Source organism: Erpetoichthys calabaricus, chromosome 13 (genome assembly GCF_900747795.2).
Source record: "Erpetoichthys calabaricus chromosome 13, fErpCal1.3, whole genome shotgun sequence".
NCBI classification, from domain to species: domain Eukaryota; kingdom Metazoa; phylum Chordata; class Cladistia; order Polypteriformes; family Polypteridae; genus Erpetoichthys; species Erpetoichthys calabaricus.
This window is the reverse complement of record NC_041406.2, coordinates 104,845,557-104,871,661: the sequence shown is the minus strand read 5'-3', so window position 1 is coordinate 104,871,661 and position 26,105 is coordinate 104,845,557. Positions and strand designations below refer to the sequence as shown.

General features: G+C 40.7%; 1 protein-coding gene across 1 annotated transcript in view; it reads left to right on the top strand.

Annotated features, from left to right (window-relative positions):
• Positions 1-26,105, top strand: part of glipr2l (GLI pathogenesis-related 2, like) — a 94,100-nt gene that overhangs the window by 13,048 nt on the left and 54,947 nt on the right. The window lies entirely within an intron of this gene.

Here is a 26,105-nt window from a genome sequence, read left to right as displayed (position 1 = left end):
AGGTAATGTGCTTCATTCGGGACTCCATGAGCAACCGTTCATTCGACACAGTCAAACCAACGGTACCCAAGGATTTTCTGGAGAGACACAGTACCAAAGGAGTCCAGTCTTCATCTCAGGTCACTGGATAGCGTCCATGTCTCGCAACCATATAGCAAGACAGGAAGCAACAGGACTCTAAAGACTTGGACCTTCGTCCTTTTGCGTAGATATTGGGAGCGCCACACACCCCTTTTCAGCGACTTCATTACCCCCCATGCTCTCCCAATCCGTCTACTGACTTCATAGGAAGAGTCACCAAAGACGTGAATGTCACTGCCAAGGTAAGTAAACCTCTCGACAAGGTCGACACTCTGTCCACAAGCAGACACACTGCTGATGGCTGTGCCTAAGAGGTCATTAAAGGCCTGGATCTTGGCTTTTATCAGGACACTCGCAAGCCCAGACACTCAGACTCCTCACTCAGTCTCTTGAGCGCCCCGATCGGAGCCTCCATTAACTCTGCGAAGATCACAGCATTGTCAGCAAAGTCAAGATCCATGAATCTTTCTTCACCAACAGATGCCCCACAGCTGCTGGACCTCATACAAGCATTGAACAGAGTAGGAGCAAGAACACACCCCTGATGAACACCAGAATCAACTGGGGAAAAACGCAGAGGTTCTTTCTCCACTCTGCACAGCACTCACAGTACCAGTGTACAGGCCGGCCATGATATCCAGCAACCTCGAGGGGATTCCACGAACCCTCAGGATGTCCCACAGGGCAGCTTGATCAACTGAGTCGAATGCTTTTCGAAAATCGACAAAGGCTGCAAAGAAACTCTGCCGATATTCTCGTTTGTGCTCTATGAGAACCCTCAGTGCCAGGATGCGGTTGATGGTAGACTTCTTAGGTGTAAAACCAGACTGTTCCGGTTGCTGGTAGGTGTGCAAGTGATCACGGATCCTATTGAGGACGACCCTAGCAAGGACCTTACCCGGCACTGAGAGCAGTGTTATCCCCCTGTAGTTGCTGCAATCCAGGCGATCGCCCTTCCCTTTCCAGATATGGACGCCAAGTCCCATTTTCCAGTCAGTTGGGATGACACCAGTCTCCCAAATGGAAGCAAAGATTGCTTACAATGCCAGGAGGACAGCCTTACCACCAGCCTGGACAAGTTCACTCCGGATACCACAGATCCCTGCAGCCTTTCCTCCTCTGTGCAGTCTCGGTGAGATTGGGTGATTCACAGCTAATTGGAGGATCAGCCTCAAGAATTGTGGACCCAGAGATATCCAATGTCCTAGCCGGAGGATCAGCTTTGTTTGAACAACTGCTCAAAGTAGCCAGCCCAGTGGGTCACAACTGCAGTGTCATCCTTACTATTTTAGGAATACAGAAACTGTGTTTGTAAAGTAGTTAGGGGTCATGAACACTGTGGAATTAGACTAGACTAGATTAGATAAACTTTATTAATCCCAAAGGGAAATTTTGATGTATGCAGCAACAGGAATATAAAAACAAAGATCTGGACTAACGTGACAAATACAATAAATCAACAGATAAATTAGTCATATGAAAAAGTTTGGGAACCCCTCTTAATTCTTTGGATTTTTGTTTATCATTGTCTGAGCTTTCAAAGTAGCAACTTCCTTTTAATATACGACATGCCTTATGGAAACAGTAGTATTTCAGAAGTGACAGTTTATTGGATAAATAGAAAATATGGAATATGCATCATAACAAAATTAGACAGGTGCATAAATTTGGGCACCCCAACAGATATATTACATCAATGCTTAGTTGAGCCTCCTTTTGCAAATATAACAGCCTCTAGAAGCCTCCTATAGCCTTTGAGTGTCTGGATTCTGGATGGAAGTATTTTTGACCATTCTTCCATACAAAATCTCTCCAGTTCAGTTAAATTTGATGGACAGCCTGCTTCAAATCATCCCATAGATTTTCTATGATATTCAAGTCGGGAGACTGTGATGGCCATTCCAGAACATTGTACTTCTCCCACTGCATGAATTCCTTTGTAGATTTTCGAACTGTTTTGTGTCATTGTCTGGTTGGAATATCCAACCCTTGCGTAACTTCAACTTTGTGACTGATGCTTGAACATTTATCCCGAAGAATTTGTTGATACTGGGTTGAATTCGTCTGACCCTCAACTTTAACAAGGGCCCCAGTCCCTGAAATAGTCACACAGCCCCACAGCATGATGGAACCTCCATCAAATTTGACAGTAGGTAGCAGGTGTGTGTGTTTTTTTTTTTTTTTTTTCGGAATACGGTGTTCTTCTTCCGCCATGCAAAGCGCTTTTGTTATGACCAAATAATTCAATTTTTGTCTTATCAGTCCAAAGCACTTTGTTCCAAAATGAATCTGGCTTGTCTAAATGAGCATTTGCATACAACAAGCGACTGTTTGTGGCGTGAGTGCAGAAAGGCCTTCTTTCTCATTACCCTGTCATACAGATGTTCTTTGTGCAAATTGTGCAGAATTGTAGAACGATGTACAGATACACCATCTGCAGCAAGATGTTCTTGCAGGTCTTTGGAGGTGATCTGTGGGTTGTCTGTAACCATTCTCACAATCCTGCGCATATGCTGCTCCTGTATTTTTCTTGGCCTGCCAGACCTGGGTTTAACAGCAACTGTGCCTGTGGCCTTCCATTTCCTGATTACATTCCTTACAGTTGAAACTGACAGTTTAAACTTATGAGACAGCTTTTTGTAGCCTTCCCCTAAACCATGATACTGAACAATCTTTGTTTTCAGATCTTTGGAGAGTTGCTTTGAGGAACCCATGCTGTCACTCTTCAGAGGAGAGTCAAAGGGAAGCACAACTTGCAATTGACCACCTTAAATACCTTTTCTCATGATTGGACACACCTGTCTATGAAGTTCAAGGCTTAACGAGCTAATCCAACCAATTTGGTGTTGCAAGTAATCAGTATTGAGCAGTTACATGCATTCAAGTCAGCAAAATTACAAGGGTACTCACATTTTTGCACAGCCAGTTTTTCACATTTGATTTAATTTCATACAACTAAATACTGCTTCACTAAAAATCTTTGTTCGGAAAACACCCCAGTACTCAGATGTTCCTAGGAAATGAAAGACATACCACTATTATCTTTTTTTGTTGAGAGTAGAGTAAATTATTATGCAGGCTCAGAGGGGTTCCCAAACTTTTTCATATGACTGTAAATACTGGGCAGAAATTGCAAAATTAACTTTTGAGTTGTAAGTATTTAGTTTGAAATGCTAAGAGGAAGTATTGAATTTCCCGATAGCAGTGGGCAGAAAAGACCCCTCAAGGTGCTTCTTAGTACACTATGGTGGAATGAGCCTGTGGCTAAAAATGCTTTAGGAGAGTGGCTTCTGAAGAGAATAGAGGGGATTTTTCATAATGGCATCTGATTTTTGCCACCATTCTGTTTTCCACAACCACTTCAAGTGTGTCCAGGGTTAGACCTGTGATGGAGCAGGCTTTCCTGATGTTTATTCAGATGTTGTGCTTCTTTTGAACTGAAGTTGCTTCCCCAGGAGACTTCAGCATAGAACACCACACTGGCTACTATGAACTGATAGAACATTTCCAGCAGCTTGCTGCATACTTCAAAAGTCTCTTTAGCAAGTCCAGTCTGCCCTGGCCTCCCTTGTATAGCACCACTGTGTTGTCAGACCAGTCCAGTTTGTTGTTTATGTGAACCCCCAGGTACTTGTAGCTCTGTATCACTGCCATATCCGGTCACAGAGACCCCTTGGAAGTCCACCACCAGCTTTTGCTAATGTTGAGTTGCAGGCTGTTCTCCCTGCACCAGTAAGCCACGAGAAAAACATTCTAGCCATTGATCAATTCTTACTTTTCAGAGTGACTGGCTTTTGTTGATGTTCACTGCAAAATACAATTTTATAAGAAACTGTCTTTTGAATTTAAACCTGTAATTTAATAGGAATGTTGGAAATTAATATCATTTCACCCTGTAGCACATCCTGTAAAAATGGTAGCTTCAGTCATATCTGAATGTAATGATTTGATCTGTCACAGTGGGAAAGTGTCCTGTTTTATATAAAATTTTAGAATAATCAAAATTACATTTCTAAGAACCATTGTTGAACCTCTGCCTAACCTTTAGAATGTCTTTTTTTTTTTATTAGCACTTCCATTGATTCTTGCTTTAAAGATGAGTAGGGTAGTGGAAGTTAGGTCAGATTTGAATAGGAGATAGTATCAAATGTCTTATTGCTTTGTTGTACTAATTTAAATGTAATGCAATTTGTAAATTCGGTATAAGTCATCAAAAACAATGTTTCAGGCTTCTAGTTGAGGTTTTCGAACTTTATTTTCGAGCAGACTCAATATTGAAAAATGCTTGTGATGGTGACTGACTTCTTCGACACTGCATCTCATTAGTTCAGCTCTTCAGAGGCTCAGAAGCTAAAGTTACATCAACAGTATAACACGATGCTCTACAGTTGTCTTGTACTTCTGGGATTGTGACTCATATCCTGATTTTTTTTTTTTTTTTTTTTTCAGCATTCAAAGTAAATTTTGAGTCTTTGCATCCTTAGTCACTCTCTGACTAAGATAACAGGATACCAGATAATAATTTTTTTTTTTTGTCAATGACAGACCAAAGTCAGTTGGCCACGAGGTTTATCTGAGTATGTCCTCCTCCCACCCTGTCATCAGGCCTGCTCTACACAGAATATCATTTCAGTTTTTTCAAACAACCAATTTTTATTTTGCATGTTACTTTGCAAATTGGCATTTACCGTATATACTCACGTATAAGTCGGGACTTAAAACCCGAAAAATGTATCATAAAATCAGATGCCTGTTCAAAATGTGACACTTAATATTTTTTTTTTTTTCCATCTTCTTGCCTCCTCCAATCTCTCATCAGTTTCACAGATGCATCGAATTTTGTTGCAGCAGCGCAGTTACCAATTTCTTTCGCCACTTCAATGACGTTTAAAATTAACTTCATATTTTCTTCTGATCGAACACTTGTAGATAAGGGATGCTCTTATGATAAAGATGTATGAGGGTGTGAGATACAAAAAACACAAATCGGTGCAAAACGTTGCTTCGGAATAGTTCAGATAGTGCCGGGAGGTAAACCGGTTCATACCGAAAATCGTTTATTTTTGTTATGATATGGATTTTTCTTATACCTCAATACCAGTTTAAATAGCCTAAACAATGTTCAGAATGTGGCGCAGCGGGAAACTGTTTAAGGGGGGACCTTTTTCACTACTACACCACTAAATACGCATGCAACGGAGTACATGCGTTAGTGGAGGTATTGAGCAGTGAAAATGGACAGAGAACATTCTGAAACTGAAGCTGTAGCAGACGATAAAGTTGAACATGATGACACAGAATAACTTTTGCTGAAAAAAGGAGCCACGTCTATTTGGAGATTTTGGTTTTAAAAGGTCGGATGTGGACCAAACAACTATTTACTGCAAATGCTGTCGAGCTAAAGTTGTCACTAGAGGCAGCAACACGAGCAATTTGCTGCACCACCATAGCCATAAACATGCTTTGGAGTACCATGAATGTATGGAACTAAGGTTGGCACCCTCCATGTCCTCCGGTAAAACTGAAAAAGCTAGAGGAAATTCGAGTCAGACGTCACTTGTAGACTCATTTGCTAGAGGTACTGCCTATGACAAATAAAGCAAGCAGTGGATCGAGATAACCAATGCCATTACAATCCATATAGCTAATGTGTCAGTGGACAGATTGTTAATATTAACAGAAATTGTAGTTGGTTTACAAAAATATTTACTCTTTATTCCTTTTCTAAGACATGTTCAGTGCAATACAACTTTTGACAAGCACCTCTGAATATTTTACTAAGTCTAAATGCATCTTTGGATGGTTGAAAATATGCTGTCAAAATTATAGTTTGTTATTTGCAAAATTTTTTCAATAAAAAGTGGAATAGGTTATTCTTAGCCGATCTACTGCAGTAATTGCAGTGGAAAATGTGGTTAACATCCACTCATCCATGGGAGAAAAAAAATACCGTTGAATACCGTGAAACTGGTATAATTTTGAAATAGAATTTTGGTCATACCGCCCAGCCCTAAGTTCGGGTATTACCATGTGGTCACATAGGCACAATAGAGAGATAGAGGCTAGGAGCACATGCTGATACAGCGCATTGCCGCAACCACATAGAAAAAAATGGCTGTGTGCTCTGTGGTTACTCTCTCAGGTGGGCGTTAGCATATCATAATCCCTTGTACCAATAGCGAGAGTTTTCCGCATTCGACTTACACGACCAACATTATAAAATACCAGAAATTATACAGTAAAATCAAGTCCCGACTTATCCACAAGTATATACGGTATTTATTAAGCTGGTGGTCTTTGTAAAGTCACATGATAAATCTCCGTTGTGTAAAGACAGTTATTTCCATATTTCTACAGTCCAAGTCCAGTCAAAGTGTTTGATCAGATAGAGTCACACAAAGAGTCATTGGAAGGAGTTTACAGTCCCAACACTTTAGTCATTTGGGAGCCACACTTCTGGCTCATGTGATGTATGCATTGTAAACCAAATGATATTACAGGATACCATAGAATATTAATAACTAGCAGGAATCTGCCATATCTTGCAGCCATGTCAACAAAGTATTGAGCGAGCTGTGCAAGGCCTTAGAGTCATACAGATCAATGTTTTCACACAAGTTCAAAGCAATTTCTTTAGTTCTAGGAGGGAGCGCATTTGCTTCTCTCTAAAACACAATTTGGTTTGGCTGGGAAGCTTTAAATGCAGCTCTGATAGTTCAGCCCCTTTCCATGAGGTCCACGTATCTGACAGTCTTATATGCAAACTTTTCCGGATTTGATTGTCCTTTGCACATGTGCCTGTTCCATTTTTCAATATGCTTTGAATATCTGGTGCTGGGAAATAACATCATAAAAATAATGGCATTGTGACTAGATCTTTAATATGAAAACAAAACATTTTGAAATAATTTGTTAATGGTTTTTGCTCAAAATCGGATCAATACCATTTTTTTCTGATGTTTTTACTGCACACTAGCTAGAGTACTCAGAGCCATCCAGGGTGGAATAAAGTGCAGATGTTGTCACTAAATGATGTTCCCAAAGGGGAAAAGTTTTGACCCCATATCAAAATTTTACTGACTAAACTCACTGTGAACTGTACTTTTTGTGTACCTGTGTCAAGTCACAAAAATGCATCGCAAGGACATTTTAATAAAACACAGGTACAATCACTAAATAAACGTTCAAATGAGAAGAGCTGCAGGATGAAACCTAGCATACCATAGGTAGAACTTTACTGTCCCCAGGGGAAATTTGGCTTTTTATTGAAGCACATTAAATATATAAATACATGCCCACATGCACTATGGTCAGAACACACATCAGAATGACTAAAAAAGAAACTTAGCAGTCCCAGTCCTAGTGAAGCATTATGCAGATGTAGTGCTGTTGGTATAAAGGAGCCCCTGTAGTGTTTCTGGACACACTTCTGCTGAATGACTCGATAGATGAAAGTCCTCAGTGCTGTTGTGTCAGAGATAGAGGAGGTACAGCATTGTTCATAATGGCACTCCGTTTTGTTTTAATTCTCTCCTTTGCTATGACCTCCAGGGGGTCCGGAGTGCTTCCTATTAGGTGAGGTGCCTGGAGTTGTATAGGGTAAATAATATATTGTTATATGGAACACATGCATTTCATGTGTGTTTGTGTCTACAACGATCTGGGTAAATGTAGGATGGCAGGAAATGCGAGACATGCAAGAAATGTTGAACACATGCCTAAAATAGAAACTTTTTTTCATGTTATATTTCTGATGGCAAAATTTTGATATGAAGTGTATAATGTGTGAAGACGAAGTCCAAATATCAAATAAACACTTTCACAACAGCTACAAGTATAACAAAACAAGTGCACTTTTATCTATACTAATAAAAGGCAAAGCCCTTACTGACTCACTCACTCACTCACTCACTCACTCACTCACTCACTCACTCACTCATCACTAATTCTCCAACTTCCCGTGTAGGTGGAAGGCTTAAATTTGGCAGGCTCATTCCTTACAGCTTACTTACAAAAATTAGGCAGGTTTCATTTCGAAATTGTACACGTAATGGTCATAACTGGAACCTCTTTTTTTTGTCCATATACTGTAATGGAGTGCAGCTCGATGGCCGTGGGAGGCGGAGTCGCGTATCGTGTCATCATGCCTCCTACGTAATCGCGTGAACTGAAAACAAGGAACAGCCACAAAGAGCGCTGAAGAAAACATTCATTACACAATTGAGAAGGCAGTGAAACAATAAGAAGCGAGCGAGTGACGCATATGTAAACCGTAAGTTTAAATTAAGTTTATAGAAACGCTCCCCCTGCCGTTTGCAATACCATATTCGCGAGATACAAGTTTAATGAGAAGACACAAGGTATAAACGAGACTTTGGATCACTTTGAAACAGAGTTAAAATTGCTGTAGCGAGAAACTTTGAAGTGCCGGGTCTTAGCTAACATTAAATAAAGCTGTGGACATCGCAACATCACACAAGAGAGCGGCTCACGTGAACTGACTAAACACAGCACAAGTGATCACTTCGATGAATCAAACCTGTTCAAAAAACACATTACACAATTGATAAGGTACGAAAAGAATATGAAGCGACTGACGCATACAGGCATAAATTAAGTTCATAGACCTACAAAAGATTGCCATTTTTCTGCTGTACAACTATACGTTGCATTCTCAACAGTAAGCTTCCACGGCTTGGTCATATTCCAACCGGAGTGCTCAACTGACAACGTGGTATACAAAGACAACTATAACAATCGTAATAAACGAACAATGAAACCACGGAGAACCCGTGCATTAAATAAAAAGGCTGCTTCCTTGGCAAAGCAAGGAAAAAGGATGGCCTTATATGGCGTTCATTTATAAAACAGCGGAGAAGCTGTGTAAAGACTGCTTCACAAAAAAACAGCAGAGCGCCTTATATGAGCAGGCAGTCAGCTAAAGAAGGGATTCAATAAATAACTATAATCGTAATAAACGAACAAAAATAGCGGAGAATCCGCGGATTACGTAAAGGAAATGGGTACCTGAACAGAAAAGTGAGTCTCAAATACCTACAGAATAACTATAACAATCGTAATAAACGAACAATAAAACAATACAGAACCGCTAAGCAAGGAGAAAGGACGGCCTTATATGGCGTTCGTTTATAAAACAGTGGACAGGCTGTGTAAAGGCAGCTTCACAAAAAAACAGATCCTTAACAAATTGTTATTGGTATATTTTCCCTCAATTTTAAAAGGTTTTCTTTTCTTCTTAATTAAAATTTAAAAGCAATACTTCACTGCTGCGAAGTGCGGGAATTTGGCTATATGCAGTGTGTGTGAACGCATGATGAGCCCAGAATTAGGGCGAAACTCGTGTTGCGTACTCTTTGCATTATTTGACAGTAAACTATTTTCAACCATTCTATGATCTGCTTCTCACAACTGAGGGCACCGTGGCGGATGTTAGCTGACTTACTGGCCAACCACAAGCGTTACCTGGTAGGTAACCACCCATACAATCAGATTTTGATTCAGACTACGAATGCCGTGAATGTAATTACCCCGATCTACATGATGTCAAATAAATGAACCACTCACCGTGGCGCAATGTTAGGGGCTTCGCCTCTAGCGCTGACGTCCGAGGTTCGATTCCCGTAAGGGAGTGCAGTGAGTGTGTACGCCTGATGAGCCCAGAACTAGGGCGAAACACGTGTCGCGTACTCTTTGCATTATTTGAGAGTAAACTATTTTCAACCATTCTATGATCTGCTTCTCACAACTGAAGGCACCGTGGCGGATGTTAGCTGACTTGCTGGCCAACCATAAGCGTTCCCTGGTAGGTAACCACCCATACAATCAGATTGTGATTCAGACTACGAATGCCGTGAAAATATATATATAAAATGTATATATAATAATGTGTGTATATATATATATATATATATATATATATATAATATATATATATATATATATATATATATATATATATATATATATAGTATGTATGTATGTATGTCTATATTTATACATATACAGTAATCCCTCCTCCATCGCAGGGGTTGCGTTCCAGAGCCACCCGTGAAATAAGAAAATCCGCGACGTAGAAACCATATGTTTATATGGTTATTTTTATATTGTCATGCTTGGGTCACAGATTTGCGCAGAAACACAGGAGGTTGTAGAGAGACAGGAACGTTATTCAAACACTGCAAACAAACATTTGTCTCTTTTTCAAAAGTTTAAACTGTGCTCCATGACAAGACAGAGATGACAGTTCTGTCTCACAATTAAAAGAATGCAAACATATCTTCCTCTTCAAAGGAGTGCGTGTCAGGAGCACAGAATGTCACATAGATAGAGAAAACAATCTCTAGCAAACAAATCAATAGGGCTGTTTGGCTTTTAAGTATGCGAAGCACCACGGCACAAAGCTGTTGAAGGCGGCAGCTCACACCCCCTCCGTCAGGAGCAGGGAGAGAGAGAGAGAGATAGAGAGAGACCGAGTTTGTTTTTCAGTCAAAAATCAATACGTGCCCTTCGAGCTTTTAAATATGCGGAGCACCGTGCAGCATGTCGTTTCAGGAAGCAGCTGCACAAAAGATAGCAACGTGAAGATAATCTTTCAGCATTTTTAGACGAGCGTCCGTATCGTCTAGGTGTGCGAACAGCCCCCCTGCTCAATCCCCATAAGTCAGGATCACAGAAAGTCAGCGCAAGAGAGAGAGAAAAGTAAGCAATCTGGCTTCTCAGCCATCTGCCAATAGCGTCCCTTGTATGAAATCAACTGGGCAAACCAACTGAGGAAACATGTACCAGAAATTAAAAGACCCATTGTCCGCAGAAATCCGCGAACCAGCAAAAAATCCACGATATATATTTAAATATGCTTACATATAAAATCCGCAATGGAGTGAAGCCGCGAAAGGCGAAGCGCGATATAGCGAGGGATCACTATGTGTGTGTGTGTGTGTGTGTGTGTATGTATGTATGTATGTATATATATATATATATATATATATATATATACAGTGGTGTGAAAAACTATTTGCCCCCTTCCTGATTTCTTATTCTTTTGCATGTTTGTCACACAAAATGTTTCTGATCATCAAACACATTTAACCATTAGTCAAATATAACACAAGTAAACACAAAATGCAGTTTGTAAATGGTGGTTTTTATTATTTAGGGAGAAAAAAAAATCCAAACCTACATGGCCCTGTGTGAAAAAGTAATTGCCCCCTGAACCTAATAACTGGTTGGGCCACCCTTAGCAGCAATAACTGCAATCAAGTGTTTGCGATAACTTGCAATGAGTCTTTTACAGCGCTCTGGAGGAATTTTGGCCCACTCATCTTTGCAAAATTGTTGTAATTCAGCTTTATTTGAGGGTTTTCTAGCATGAACCGCCTTTTTAAGGTCATGCCATAGCATCTCAATTGGATTCAGGTCAGGACTTTGACTAGGCCACTCCAAAGTCTTCATTTTGTTTTTCTTCAGCCATTCAGAGGTGGATTTGCTGGTGTGTTTTGGGTCATTGTCCTGTTGCAGCACCCAAGATCGCTTCAGCTTGAGTTGACGAACAGATGGCCGGACATTCTCCTTCAGGATTTTTTGGTAGACAGTAGAATTCATGGTTCCATCTATCACAGCAAGCCTTCCAGGTCCTGAAGCAGCAAAACAACCCCAGACCATCACACTACCACCACCATATTTTACTGTTGGTATGATGTTCTTTTTCTGAAATGCTGTGTTCCTTTTACGCCAGATGTAACGGGACATTTGCCTTCCAAAAAGTTCAACTTTTGACTCATCAGTCCACAAGGTATTTTCCCAAAAGTCTTGGCAATCATTGAGATGTTTCTTAGCAAAATTGAGACGAGCCCTAATGTTCTTTTTGCTTAACAGTGGTTTGCGTCTTGGAAATCTGCCATGCAGGCCGTTTTTGCCCAGTCTCTTTCTTATGGTGGAGTCGTGAACACTGACCTTAATTGAGGCAAGTGAGGCCTGCAGTTCTTTAGACGTTGTCCTGGGGTCTTTTGTGAGCTCTCGGATAAGTCGTCTCTGCGCTCTTGGGGTAATTTTGGTCGGCCGGCCACTCCTGGGAAGGTTCACCACTGTTCCATGTTTTTGCCATTTGTGGATAATGGCTCTCACTGTGGTTCGCTGGAGTCCCAAAGCTTTAGAAATGGCTTTATAACCTTTACCAGACTGATAGATCTCAATTACTTCTGTTCTCATTTGTTCCTGAATTTCTTTGGATCTTGGCATGATGTCTAGCTTTTGAGGTGCTTTTGGTCTACTTCTCTATGTCAGGCAGCTCCTATTTAAGTGATTTCTTGATTGAAACAGGTGTGGCAGTAATCAGGCCTGGGGGTGGCTACGGAAATTGAACTCAGGTGTGATACACCACAGTTAGGTTATTTTTTAACAAGGGGGCAATTACTTTTTCACACAGGGCCATGTAGGTTTGGATTTTTTTTCTCCCTAAATAATAAACACCATCATTTAAAAACTGCATTTTGTGTTTACTTGTGTTATATTTGACTAATGGTTAAATGTGTTTGATGATCACAAACATTTTGTGTGACAAACATGCAAAAGAATAAGAAATCAGGAAGGGGGCAAATAGTTTTTCACACCACTGTATATATATATATATATATATATATATATATAGTGTGTTTACATAACCTCTTTAACACACTACTTCTCTGCTGCGAAGTGCGGGTATTTTGCTAGTTCAAGAATATAACCGAAGAAAAAAATCGGGTTAGGGTACAATGCTGACACAACCGCTTGGGTGGTGCAGCAGTAAGATCTACTGACTCATCATCAAGAGGTCCCGAGTTTGATTCTGGCTGCTTCCCAGAATTACCATTTTGAATAGTGAGCTGCTTTTGTTACTATTGTACAATAAAAACATACATTTGATGTGAGTCTGTAATAGCCGGTATAACTTTATGGTACTTGTAAAGGTTAGTGTTTTTTTTTTTTTTTCTCTCAGTCATGTTCACTCTCCTCCCAATCTGACAATACTGTTTTCAAATAAAGATGTGCTATAACAGAGGTGAACTCAGATGAGGATGAGCAGGGCATGCCGAGCTAAGGTATTGTGCAAAGTTCAGTTTGTGATTATGTTTTGTAATAGTCTTTTTATATAAAAAAAAACATTTGTTACTTGTATAAAAACCAGACTGAATGTTATTTACCTTGTGATTTTACGCTGTAAGAAGATAAGTAAATAAATCAAGTAGACTGCAGAGGTTCCTGTGTTTGATTGATGCGGGCATGCTGACAAAGTGTCGATCAAACACAGGAAGCTCTGCAGTCTACTTGTGATTTTACCCTGTAAGAAGATAAGTAAATAAATCAAGGTAAACAGGTTAATAGCATTCAATCTGGCTTTTATATAAGTAACATAATTTTTAAAAAAATTTTTTATTTTAGTTTGTTGATTTTGGTGGGCCTCTCTTGAAGTGGCGTTATCAGACCAGCACACCACAGCATAGAAAATCACACTGGCCACCACAGAGTTATAGAAGATGTGAAGGATGTCACTACCCACATTAAAAGAACATGGTCTCTTAAGGAAAAAGAGCTTCTCTGCCCTTTCTTATGAAGTACTTTTGTGTTATGAGACCAGACCAACATGTCACTGATGTGGACCGCCAATTATGTGTTGGAGTGGACCACCTGTACATCCACTCCTTGAATAGTGACGGGACAAAGAGTGTATGGTGCGGTGAAAGTCAATGACCAAGTCCAAACACATACATAGAAGGGCTGGGAATCGATTTAAAAAAAAAAAAAACCCAAAAACTAATTAATCGGTTAAATGAATGTAACTAATTGTGATTAATCGAACCTAACATTAAAACATGTATTTATAAAATTAATATAAAAATCATGAAGTAAATACACACTGAATCACAAAATTAAAAAAAAAAAAAAAAATTAATGGCACAGTTTCAACTTAAACGGTGACCTTAAACCTGGACTTTTATCAAAATACTACTTAAGCAAGTGAAATCTGAATTTGAATGCCTTCCTAAAAGGCAAGTTGAAAAGGAAGCCAAAGTATTAATTATCAAATTGGCATAGCATATGAGACACAGACATGTCAATATAAAAATTCAATGATCGAAATGACTCTTTACTTCTAACGCACTGCTGAAGACTGATTTAATTGAAAAAATAGGCATCTCTTAAATGGACATACATTAAAACTTGTGTTTAAACTCTGCAAATACTATCCTTAGTTGTTCATCAACATCAACGTTATGATACTTAAACTTTACCGGGCGGGGGGGCAAAGCAGAACTTTTACCTTCAACTTTTCTTTAGCTTTTCACCAGGACTGCCATAAACTCCCCCTCCCCACCCCCTTTTCTTCCTTCTCTCCTGCACCCATGTCAGGATGTATAAATTAAGAAATGCACCAGTGTTATGTATTGACATGTGACATATCGCTGTGAACTGCGTAATACAAAATGTTACATTTTTAAATGAAAATTTTATTTCTTAAAATTTTTAAAGGTTGTATATAAATATGGTACTGGATATTTATGTAATTCATTAGGTACACACTAATTTGTATTATTGTTTTGTAATGCTAAAAAAAATACAAAAACATGCCACCCTGACCAAAGCACTGCCTGAGATGTTTGCATCGTTGCTAGCCCAGGATGCGTAATATTTTTTTAACGCATTAAACGTGCCACATTGATTGCAGAAAATGAATGCAATATTCTGACGTGTGAGTCCCTGTCTTGCACCCCAAAACACGAGGCAGAGTCTCAGTGCTTTAGCAAAACCAGCTTTATTCCGCTTGAAACAGGAACAGCACGGTTATTTATTGTAGCAGGATCTACCACTCTCGTATACACAGACATACTGTTCCCTGCATTTATAATGTTCTTTGCATCGCCGATTGATGACAAGCACTTACAGCACGACAATAATCGGCTTGGATTTACTTTTGTGGCGAGCCACTGCAGTGCTGGGAGCCTGCGGTTGCCCCAGCAACACATAAGCTGTCTTCCACAGATGTGCTTCGGAACTGTCCCAAAAGAGTTTAGAAACCTTACATCTCCCCACTCAGCTTTGTCTACAACGGTGTGGGTAAAGCGACTGTCCAAGCTGGGCTCGGCTAGGTGGGAGAGAACGTCAGCATTGGTGGCGAACATCAAAAGCAAAAGCCTGTAAACTAATAGACCACTGAGTGAGCCGGGTGTTTGTATCCTTCTGTTTATACAGCCATTGTAGCAGGGCGTGGTCAGTCACCAGGGTAAACCGTCGTCCCCAGAGATTGTAACGGAGGGCCTCCACCACCCACTTAATCACCAATCACTCTTTTTCAGTAGTCAAATTATTACACTCCCTGGGTAGCAGATTTGTGCTGAGAAACGTGATAGGGTGTTCTTACCCCCCAAAACATCGTGAGAGCACCGCTCCTAAACCAAAAGCACTAGCATCTGTTTGCAGACTAATATCCTTCAAAAACTCTGGAGTGCGCAGAACCGCGAATGATGATAAAGCGGCTTTTAGGTCTGCGAAAGCTCTCTCACAGGTGTCGGTCCAGACAACACTACGATTCTTTCTGCCCTTTGTCACTTCAGTGAGAGGGGCAGCCCGATGTACAAAATTGTGAATGAACTGCCTATAATACCCTGTGAGCCCAAGGAAGGCATGAACCTGCCTCTGATTCAAAATGGGGATATTCAAGCACCTCTCCCACCTTTGTACATTTGAGGCTTGAGCAAACCCTTCCCCATGGAATATAGCAGATAGTGGGTTTCTGACATATCTAGCTTGTACTTCTTAGAGTTGGCTTTTCACACCGCCAGCTGGAAACTGTCAAGCACCACCCAAATGCGGACGAGATGAGATTCCCAGTCATTAGTGAAAATGACTACATCGTCAAGATAAGCTACCTTATACGTGGAATTTCAAAACTTCCCATTGAAAAGCATTGGCAAATTTGTGAACTCGTCCATTTTAAAACCTAAGTGTTCTGTGCAATTTCAGCTAGGAATTTGTGTACTGTTTCAATTTAACCTTGAGCAGTTTCATGAACGTGTATATTTTTTTCCATTTTTTTTTCGTCTGACAGCCACTCAGATGCCTAATGCAAGTGAGTTAAACACTAGGCACAGCTCACACAGTTGCACCCTTCTCCTGCTGCTTTAGTTAAGTTAACCTAATAGAAAGCAAAAAAGAAAAAGCAACTTCTCCGGAAATACATGGCAGGGGAAAGCAATTAGGTCAGCATATATAAGAGTGAATTGATTAAACAATATTATCTATAGATTCTTATTATAAAGAACAAACATTATCAAACTGCAGCTAAATGATTTTTGAACTAATTAATAACAGGAAACTTACAGCTACCCTCGCATATAAAGACATGACAGATTTAGAAATGGACAGTGTCATTGGGAGGTTGGGGTTTCAGTGGCTTAAGCCCCTGATCTCTGGTGCCCAGCCCCTGATCTTTCTGTCCCAGAATTACATGAACAATGGCGGCTAGCACAATATTTTTACCCATTGTGTGCCATTTGCATTCCCGTTGTACAATAAATTAGTTCCTTATTTATATAATGAATTACTGTTTTTTAATTTAACTAGGGGGCTCCGCCCACTGCTCGCTTCGCTCGCCAACCCCTGGCGTTGGGATATGACAAAGAGTGAGATGTATGAATTAGATATAGAATAGTGTGCAGCTTTGGATGATGCGCATAGAAATAACAAATAAAGTATCAAGAAGCGGAAAGCAAATGTCTATGCGTTGGAATGTAGGTGTGTTGTTTTTATCAGGACGTAAATGTAGAACAATATCTCTGTGAAATGGAGGCTCACCATCTTTACTTTGAAAGACAATTGCCACTTCATTAACGACGGGCAGATGGTATCGTCTTGGATCTTGTTCTTTGTCCTTTATCAAGACCAAAGCAATTGTAGTTGCCGCTATACCTTCTGCATTTACTTTTGTATTTGCCTCCTAGATGGTAAATGTATTATAGTTCCTTTCATCCATTCATATGGTAATATTGATGCTGATTTTATGGTAGTATTTGTCATTATATATTATATTTTTCAACTGCTAATTATTGGATACTACTCTAATGGGTATACTTTCAAAAATGTTTAAGGAAATTGAACAACAATTAGCCACAAATGCTCCACCACCACACATCAGCTGATGGCATTTTCATGTCACTTGAATTGCAATTGGTTGTCCGTTTTTTAACTCCATTGTAAGGTGCTGTTAAAAAGTATGCTTTTAATGTCATCTACTAATGCATGGAGTTGAATTGTATTACAGCTATTACTGTTGAATATGACACATTGGTACAAAAATATTTCATAAACTGATTCTTTAATGAAGTAAGTAAAAATGCGAAATGCTCCAACTTTTATATCGGTGAACTTAGTTGCCAAACACACCTGAATGTTACGCCAGGCCTACATTGTTTAACTTGTTGCAATATGGAGACCAAAACAGTAAACCGTACTCCAGATGAGGCTTCAGCAGTGTGTTATTTAGCTTAAGCAAAACTTCCTTGGACTTGTACTCCACACATCGTGATATCTAATCTAACATTCTGTTAGCTTTCACCTCTGTACCCCGTCTACCTACATTCCGTAGTGAGCCCACCCTGACTCCCGGGCCTTCTTATAAGTTGCTTATTCAAGTTTCAAACCTCCAACTGTGTTTTTGTATGCAACATTTCTACTTCCTACATGTAGTACTTTATATTAATTTCAATGTGCACTCTATGGAAAACCTTTTAAAGTAGCAATTAAATATAATTTATGGATTAAGGTAATATGAATGCCATTTTCTTTTCTGGCTTTATAAAGCTGCTTTATGAATTTTCATAACACTTGCATAAGTACTTACTCTAACTCAGACTGAGTGGAGGGTGGGGTTGGGGTCCATTACTTGTGCCCAGCATGAACACCACCCTCACAAAGAAATTTGGACAATTTGGCATCATCAATTAACCTAACATGAATGTGTTTGGGGGTTTGTGAGAGGAAAATCCACATAAACATGGACAATGACTAAGTGAAGGATTTGAACCCAGGATATTCAATCCATCAGGCAGTGTGCTAACCACGGTAACACTGTTCGCTGTGAAGTCTCACATTAGCTGGTATTTTAGCACAAAACATTATTTTGATTTAGTCCATATATTTAATTTACTCTATTTTCTAAGTAACCTGGAAGTATTGTTGTGGAATAATCAACCCCTGACATCCCTGCATGTGTTAAAATGGAGTGTCGCCAGGTTTGTGTCTTGGATTAATGGCTCGTGGGGATTTTCTGTTTGACTTCTCTGTGGGGTCATTGCTGTATGACAAACCCTTCACTTCCACTTGAATTCTTTAACCTGCTCTGCTTGGATGCTACTTTTCTCCCCCGATGGGATTTTTAGCCATATGTAGCTGTGGGATATTGTCAGCATTTCAAAAGCTGTTTTAATATGCGTGGGGATGTTTCCCTTCATCTGCCAACATGAGCAAAGGTTATGTTTTTGTTCACTCCATGCTGTGCTGGAACTGGAATGAAGGGCTGCAGCCTCCTGGCTTAATGACCATAGCGGTTTCCCATTAGTGGCATTTTGACCTGTGGGTCATGCCCTTTGTATTTTCATTGGCTTCACAATAGCAGATGGTGGTGGTTTTAATATGTGGCTGAGGGCAGAGATGACATGAAGATTTAATGTGACCCTGTGAGCTCTACAGGACATGATGATGATGATGATGGTGATATGTGTGAGCCCAAGGCAGCGTGTTTGTCAAAGCAAAGACAATCTGCAGGCTAGGGGAGCCGTTGGCCTCTTTGCCTTTTTAATTAGTCTGATGTTCTTACAAGTTAGTTATTGGTTTTTTTGCATAAAATGTCATTTTGTTTAGTTTGGTTCAGGAGTGTCAAAGTCAGGCCCTTGGACTGCAAGTGTATGTTCCAGCCCTATTGTGACCAGTTGCTATTGTTAATGGAACAGGCTTGTTGTGACTTTATTTTAATTACAAGTAAGCCCGCGATTCGCTAGCGAATCGGAAATCCAAGAATGGCAATCGGTTTCTGCGTGATGAAATATCATGGAGGGTATATGCGGTGGTGTGGGCGGTCACTTCCGGGCGGCTGTACAACCTGGCGTGCACGCTTCACGTCAGGTTTAGTTCACAGGTCGTAGGCATGGTAAAGTTTCCATTTAATTCAATAACATGTATCCATGCGGGCTTGTTTACAGGTCGTAGCCATACGGGCCCGTGTTTGTATTACTAATCGCTGAGCTCCCTCCATTTGGATATGTGCCTCCTTTGCCTGTGCTGTGTCAAAAGCACGTTGTGGGTGCGCTCGTTCATTGTCCGGGTGGCTGTCCAACCTGGCGTGCATGCGTTACCTCAGGTTTAGTTCACAGGTCGTAGGCATGGTAAAGATTCCATTTAATTGAATAACCCTATTTGAACTAAAGCGGTTTCTTTGTGTGGGCGCCTTCATTCATTAAGTCTAGTTTACAGGTGGTGTTGTGTGTCGTCTTTGTTATGTGGCTGTGTCGTTAGGTAGAAGTTGTTTACTGTTAGGAAGCATACTCCAACCTATACACACTGATTGGTGGCACAGTGGATTATTCGTTTTGGATCTGTGCCTCTCTTGCATGTGGTGTTTCAGAAACGTGTTGTAGGCGCCTTTGAACTCTGTGGGTCATCGTGGGTGTGCCAATTAACCGTTATTTAAGTGGATCAGAGCAAGTGTAGCTCACAGGTTGTGTTGTGTGGGTGCCACGTACTGACTCTGGGAAGCCGGTGCGTTTTGGGAAGCCGCTGCGTTTGACTCTGGGGCGGGCGCCATGGCGCATTACATTGTGTTATTTGGGCGCCACCTACTGACTCTGGGAAGCCGCCGCGTTTTGGGAAGTCGCAGCATTTGACTCTGGGGCAGGTGCCACCGCATTTTGGGACTCCGCTGCGTTTGACTCTGGACTCTGGGGCGGGCGACAAACTGAATAACCGTTATGTGATCTACATTACTGGCACAGTGGATTAGAGCAAGTCTAGTTTACAGGTGGCGGGCTCGTTGCAGTGCGGCAGTGTGCGTGACATCCGGTGTACAACCTTCTCGTTTCTGTGGCTGTGTCATTAGCTATGGGCGGGCTTGTTGCAGTGCGGCAGTGCGCGTGCGCGTCGATGCGCCCTGCGTCCATAACCTTCGGTTAGTAATATGGTTTCTTTTTTTTTTTTTTTACTTTTAACCAGCAGCTACACAATAGTGAGACACAAAGCGAAACATCTGATGACCTCCTAACTCCAACATTTCAAGGGCCTGCCGGGCCTTCATTTTACTCCAAGCTTTTTTCCTATTTGGCTGTTAATGATATTCATTTATTCAATTCTTGGTCTTGATTATCTAGATAGATAGACAGATGCAGTGCATCCAGAAAGTATTCACAGCGCATCACTTTTTCCACCTTTTGTTATGTTACAACCCTTATTCCAAAATGGATTAAATTCATTTTTTTCCTCAGAATTCTACACACAACACCCCATAATGACAATGTGAAAAAAGTTTACTTGAGGTTTTTGCAAATTTATTAAAAATAAAAAAACTGAGAAATCCCATGTACATAAGTATTCACAGCCTTTGCTCAATACTTTTTCGATGCACCTTTGGTAGCAATTAAAGCCTCAAGTCTTTTTGAATATGATGCCACAAGCTTGGCACAACTATCCTTGGCCAGTTTCGCCCATTCCTCTTTGCAGCACCTCTCAAGCTCCATCAGGTTGGCTGGGAAGCGTCGGTGCACAGCCATTTTAAGATCTCTCCAGAGATGTTCATTCGGATTCAAGTATGGGCTCTGGCTGGGCCACTCGAGGACATTCACAGAGTTGTCCTGAAGCCACTCCTTTGATATCTTGGCTGTGTGCTTAGGGTCGTTGTCCTGCTGAAAGATGAACCGTCGCCCCAGTCTGAGGTCAAGAGCGCTCTGGAGCAGGTTTTCATCCAGGATGTCTCTGTACATTGCTGCAGTCATCTTTCCCTTTATCCTGACTAGTCTCCCAGTTCCTGCCACTGAAAAACAACCTCACAGCATGATGCTGCCACCACCGTGCTTCACTGTAGGGATGGTATTGGTCTGGTGATGAGCGGTGCCTGGTTTCCTCCAAACGTGACGCCTGGCATTCACACCAAAGAGTTCAATCTTTGTCTCATCAGACCAGAGAATTTTATTTCTCATGGTCTGAGAGTCCTTCAGGTGCCTTTTGGCAAACTCCAGGTGGGCTGCCATGTGCCTTTTACTAAGGAGTGGCTTCCGTCTGGCCACTCTACCATACAGGCCTGATTGGTGGATTGCTGCAGAGATGGTGGTCCTTCTGGAAGGTTCTCCTCTCTCCACAGAGGACCTCTGGAGCTCTGACAGAGTGACTATCGGGTTCTTAGTCACCTCCCTGACTAAGGCCCTTCTCCCCCGATCTCTCAGTTTAGATGGCCGGCCAGCTCTAGGAAGAATCCTGGTGGTTTCGAACTTCTTTCACTTACGGATGATGGAGACCACTGTGCTCATTGGGACCTTCAAAGCAGCAGACATTTTTCTGTTTGAGCTCTGACATGAACTGTCAACTGACCTTATATAGACAGGTGTGTGCCTTTCCAAATCATGTCCAGTCAACTGAATTTACCACAGGTGGATTCCAATTAAGCTGCAGAAACATCTCAAGGATGATCAGGGGAAACAGGATGCACCTGAGCTCAATTTCGAGTTTCACGGCAAAGGCTGTGAATACTTATGTACATGTGCTTTCTCAATTTTTTTATTTTTAATAAATTTGCAAAAACCTCAAGTAAACTTTTTTTCAGGTTGTCCTTATGGGGTGTTGTGTGTAGAATTCTGAGGAAAAAAATGAATTTAATTCATTTTGGAATAAGGCTGTAACATAACAAAATGTGGAAAAAGTGATGCGCTGTGAATACTTTCCGGATGCACTGTAGATACTTTATTAATCCCATTAATCCCATCAGCAGCAGCATACCGATTTAAAAAAAAAAAACAGTATTAAATTAAAGTGGGATAAAAATGCAGGTATAACAAACAATAACTTTGTATAATATTAACGTTTACCCCCCCCGGGTGGAGTTGAAGAGTCGCATAGTGTGGGGGAGGAATGATCTCCTCAGTCTGTCAGTGGAGCAGGACAGTGACAGCAGTCCGTCGCTGAAGCTGCTTCTCTGTCTGGAGATGATACTATTCAGTGGATGCAGTGGATTTTCCATGATTGACAGGAGTCTGGTCAGCGCCCGTTGCTCTGCCACGGATGTCAAACTGTCCAGCTCTGTGCCTACAATAGAGCCTGCCTTCCTCACCAGTTTGTTCAGGCGTGAGGTGTCCCTTTTCTTTATGCTGCCTCTCCAGCACACCACAGCGTAGCATTCTAACCAAGCATTTAGAGCATTTCATTTTTTTCTTTTTCAGAGGGAAAAATCTAAATATTTCCTAGATAGAAGCACATCAATATTTCTTAAACTTTTGACTTTGTTCTTCTCAGGTATTTTATTACATAGATAGAACTTAATTGATAAAACAATAAATATACACACACATCACAATGACTGAAAAGAAAGAAAATATAATGGAAGACTATTACGCAGTCATACTGCTGTTGGTGTAAAGGAGCCCCCATAGCATTTCTTGACACATGTCTGCTGAATAATTTGTTGGCTGAAAGTCCTCAGTATTCATGTGTCAGAGAGAATATATGCAGTATTGTTCATAATGGCACTCAGTTTTGTTTTAATTCTCTCCTTCGCTCTGACCTTTGGGGGTCCAGAATGCATCCTGTAACTGAACCTGCATTTTTAATTAACTTGGTGATTTGGTGGGCCTCTCTTGAAGTGATGTTAGCAGCTTGGCACACGACAGCTTAGAATATCACACTGCCCATCAGAGTTATAAAAGATGTGAAAAATGTCACTTCCCACATTGCCAATGTATATTTGTATAATGGCTTGAATATGAAGGCAAAAATGTACACTTGCGGTCAAAATTTTTAAACCCGTTTTTCCATTTTTTTTTTTCTCCAAATTTAATCAGTTGAAATACAATGAATGACCTAAAATAGTGAAAGGGTAAACAATAAACTGCCAGAGGTTTAAATTTTAAAGTTTAGTTTAGCAAAAACTGAACAAAAAAAATTTCATAACAACTAATAGGTTACAACCTGCAAATGTTCTGCAGCAATTAGAGCCAATTAAAGTAAATTAAGCTTTGCAAGTTGAAACAAACAATTTGCACAGGTGTCCCAACTTCTACTTATTACTTAGAAAAACATCTGCCTGTCTTAAAGCAGAATTGGAACAGACTATTGTTGCTAAACTCTCTCTGAAGTACTACTTGGACAACATTCAAGTGATAATGACAAAGCAAATGAGATGGATCATTATTGCCTTAGAAATGTAGGCCTTTCATTTAGAGAAACTGCAAAGAAAATCAAAGTGTCAGTGAGTACAATGGTGTCCTACACAATCCAAAGGCAAATGGAAATTGGAAGAAACTCTGATAGGAAGAGATCTGGCAGACCCAAAGTCACAAGCCAATCAGAAGACAAGTTTCTGAGGGTTACCAGCTTGTGTGATTGGTGCCTCATGGCACAACAACTTCAAGCAGAGGTTAATAGCAGTCAACAAAAGTAAGTCTCTACTGTGAAGAGGAGACTTTGTGCTGCAGATTTGGCAGGGCGAGTGACAGTAAGAAAGCCATTCCTTAAAGAACTAAATAGGGTCTTGAAATACTGGCTGTGGACTACTGAAGACTGTCTTATGGGCCGAAGAATCAAAATTTGAAATCTTCAGTTCATCACACAGGGTGTTTGTATGCTGTCAGCTTAGTGAAAGGATTGTTCCTCAGTGTGTGACACCAGCTGTCAAACATGAAGGAGGAAGTGTGATGGTCTGGGCATCTTTTGCTGGAGGCAGAGTTGGTGACTCGCATAGAGTGTGGCATTCTGAATCAAAAGGGTTACCACAGTTTGGCTGTTATATCATCAAAAGGTGGCTACTTTGATGAATAAAATTTTGTACACTTAATGATCCCTTGACTTATTTTTTATTTGCCAATGTTTATTTGTTCTGTGCCTTGATTTCATGAAACATTAAGACATTAAACTGTGTATTTCCATAAAAACTGAAAGAAAATTAGGTGTTCTAACACTTTTGACTGGTGGTGTATGTGTTTTTGAAATGTTGTTGTCTCTTTTGCTAATGTTGGCTAAAATGCAAGCGCACCATCTATCATCTGCACCACATATGTGACAACCATTAATTTCTCTGCTGCAATGAATGAATTCCATAATTGCCATTATTCTTTCCTGGGTGAGAACCATGAATGCCACTTCTTTGTTTAATGTGGTTTCATGAATGAATGCTTGTGCTTAACAATGTATACATCAATCAGCCATAACATTAAAACCACTGACAGGTGAAGTAAATAACATTGACTATCTTGTTACAGTCGCACCTGACAAGGATAGGATATATTCGGCAGCAAGTGAACACTCGGTTCTTAAAGGTGATGTATTGGAAGCAGAAATAATGGGCAAGCAAAAGGAATCTCAGCAGCTCTAACAAGGGCCAAATTGTGTTTGCTAGACGACTGGGTCAGTGCATGTCCAAAATGGCAGGTCTTGTGGGGAGTTCCCAGTATGCAGTGGTTAATACATACCAAAAGTAGACCAAGGAATTACAACTTGGGCAGCCATGACCCTGTCGCCAGTTCACAAGACTCGTTGATGCACTTGGGAAGTGAAGATAGCCTGTCTGGGCCAATCCCACAGAAAAGCTGCTGAATAACCGAAAGCTGACCATGAGAAAAAGGTGTCAGAGCACAAAGTGCATCACATGCCTGTTACAGATGGTGCTGCTTAGTCACAGACCAGTCAGACTGTCTATGCTGACCCCTGTCTGGTGTGGACAGTGCCTACAATGGGTATATCAGCATCAGAATTCTACCACAGAGCAACAGAAGAAGGTGGCCTGACCTGATGAATCATATTTCCTTTAAGATCATGTGGAAGGCCGTGTGTGTGTGTGTCATTTTACCTGGGGAAGAAATTGCAGCAGGATGCATTATGGGGATAAAGATAAGCCGGCAGCGGCAGTGTGATGCTCTGGGCAATGTTCTGCTGGAAAACCTTGAGTCCTGGCATTTGTAGCTTTTACTTTAACATGTACCCCCTACCTAAAGATTGTTGCAGACCACCTCTTCATGGCAATGTCATTCCCTGATAGCAGTAACCTCTTTCAGCAAGATAATGAACCCTTCAGCACTGTGAAAAATTGTTCAGGAATGGTTTCAAGAATATGACAAAGAGTTCAGTGTGTTAACTTGGCCTTCAAATTCCCCAGATCTCCATCTGATTGAGCGTCTCTGGGATGTGCTGGGAAAACAAGTCTGATCCATGGAGATCCCACCTCATAACTTACAGGACTTTTAAGGATCAGCTGCCAATCCCGTGGGTCCAGATACCATAGGACACCTTCAGAGGAGGTCTTATGGGGTCCATGCTTCAACAGATCAGGGAGTGTTGGCGGTACGCGGGGAGATCTACACAAGTATACACAGATTTTTTTTTTTTTTTTTTTTAAATATGAAGTGCTAATCTTTTATTCATCCTTTTTTTTTCTTTCATTTTCTAAACCCGTGTACTGTATTGTAGGGTTGAGGGCAGAGATTCGCCATGCACGTGTGGTCACAGCACAGCCACATTTTCTTACACTCGGAATGCATAGTGCCATTATTTAGTAGTGCACAGGGAAAACTGACAAATGCCACACAAACAATGGCTGAACAAAGGAGTATATCTGAACAAGACTGCTTACCTGTCTGACATTTATTTAGATGGCAATGAGGTTTCCATTCTTCTGTACAATGTCAGACACAGTATCTGTTTTGTTGGCTTAAGAATGTGAAACCAATTACCTCCAGAGTGACTTTGGTGCAAAGCAAGACATCCTAATTATGAAGCACTTCCAT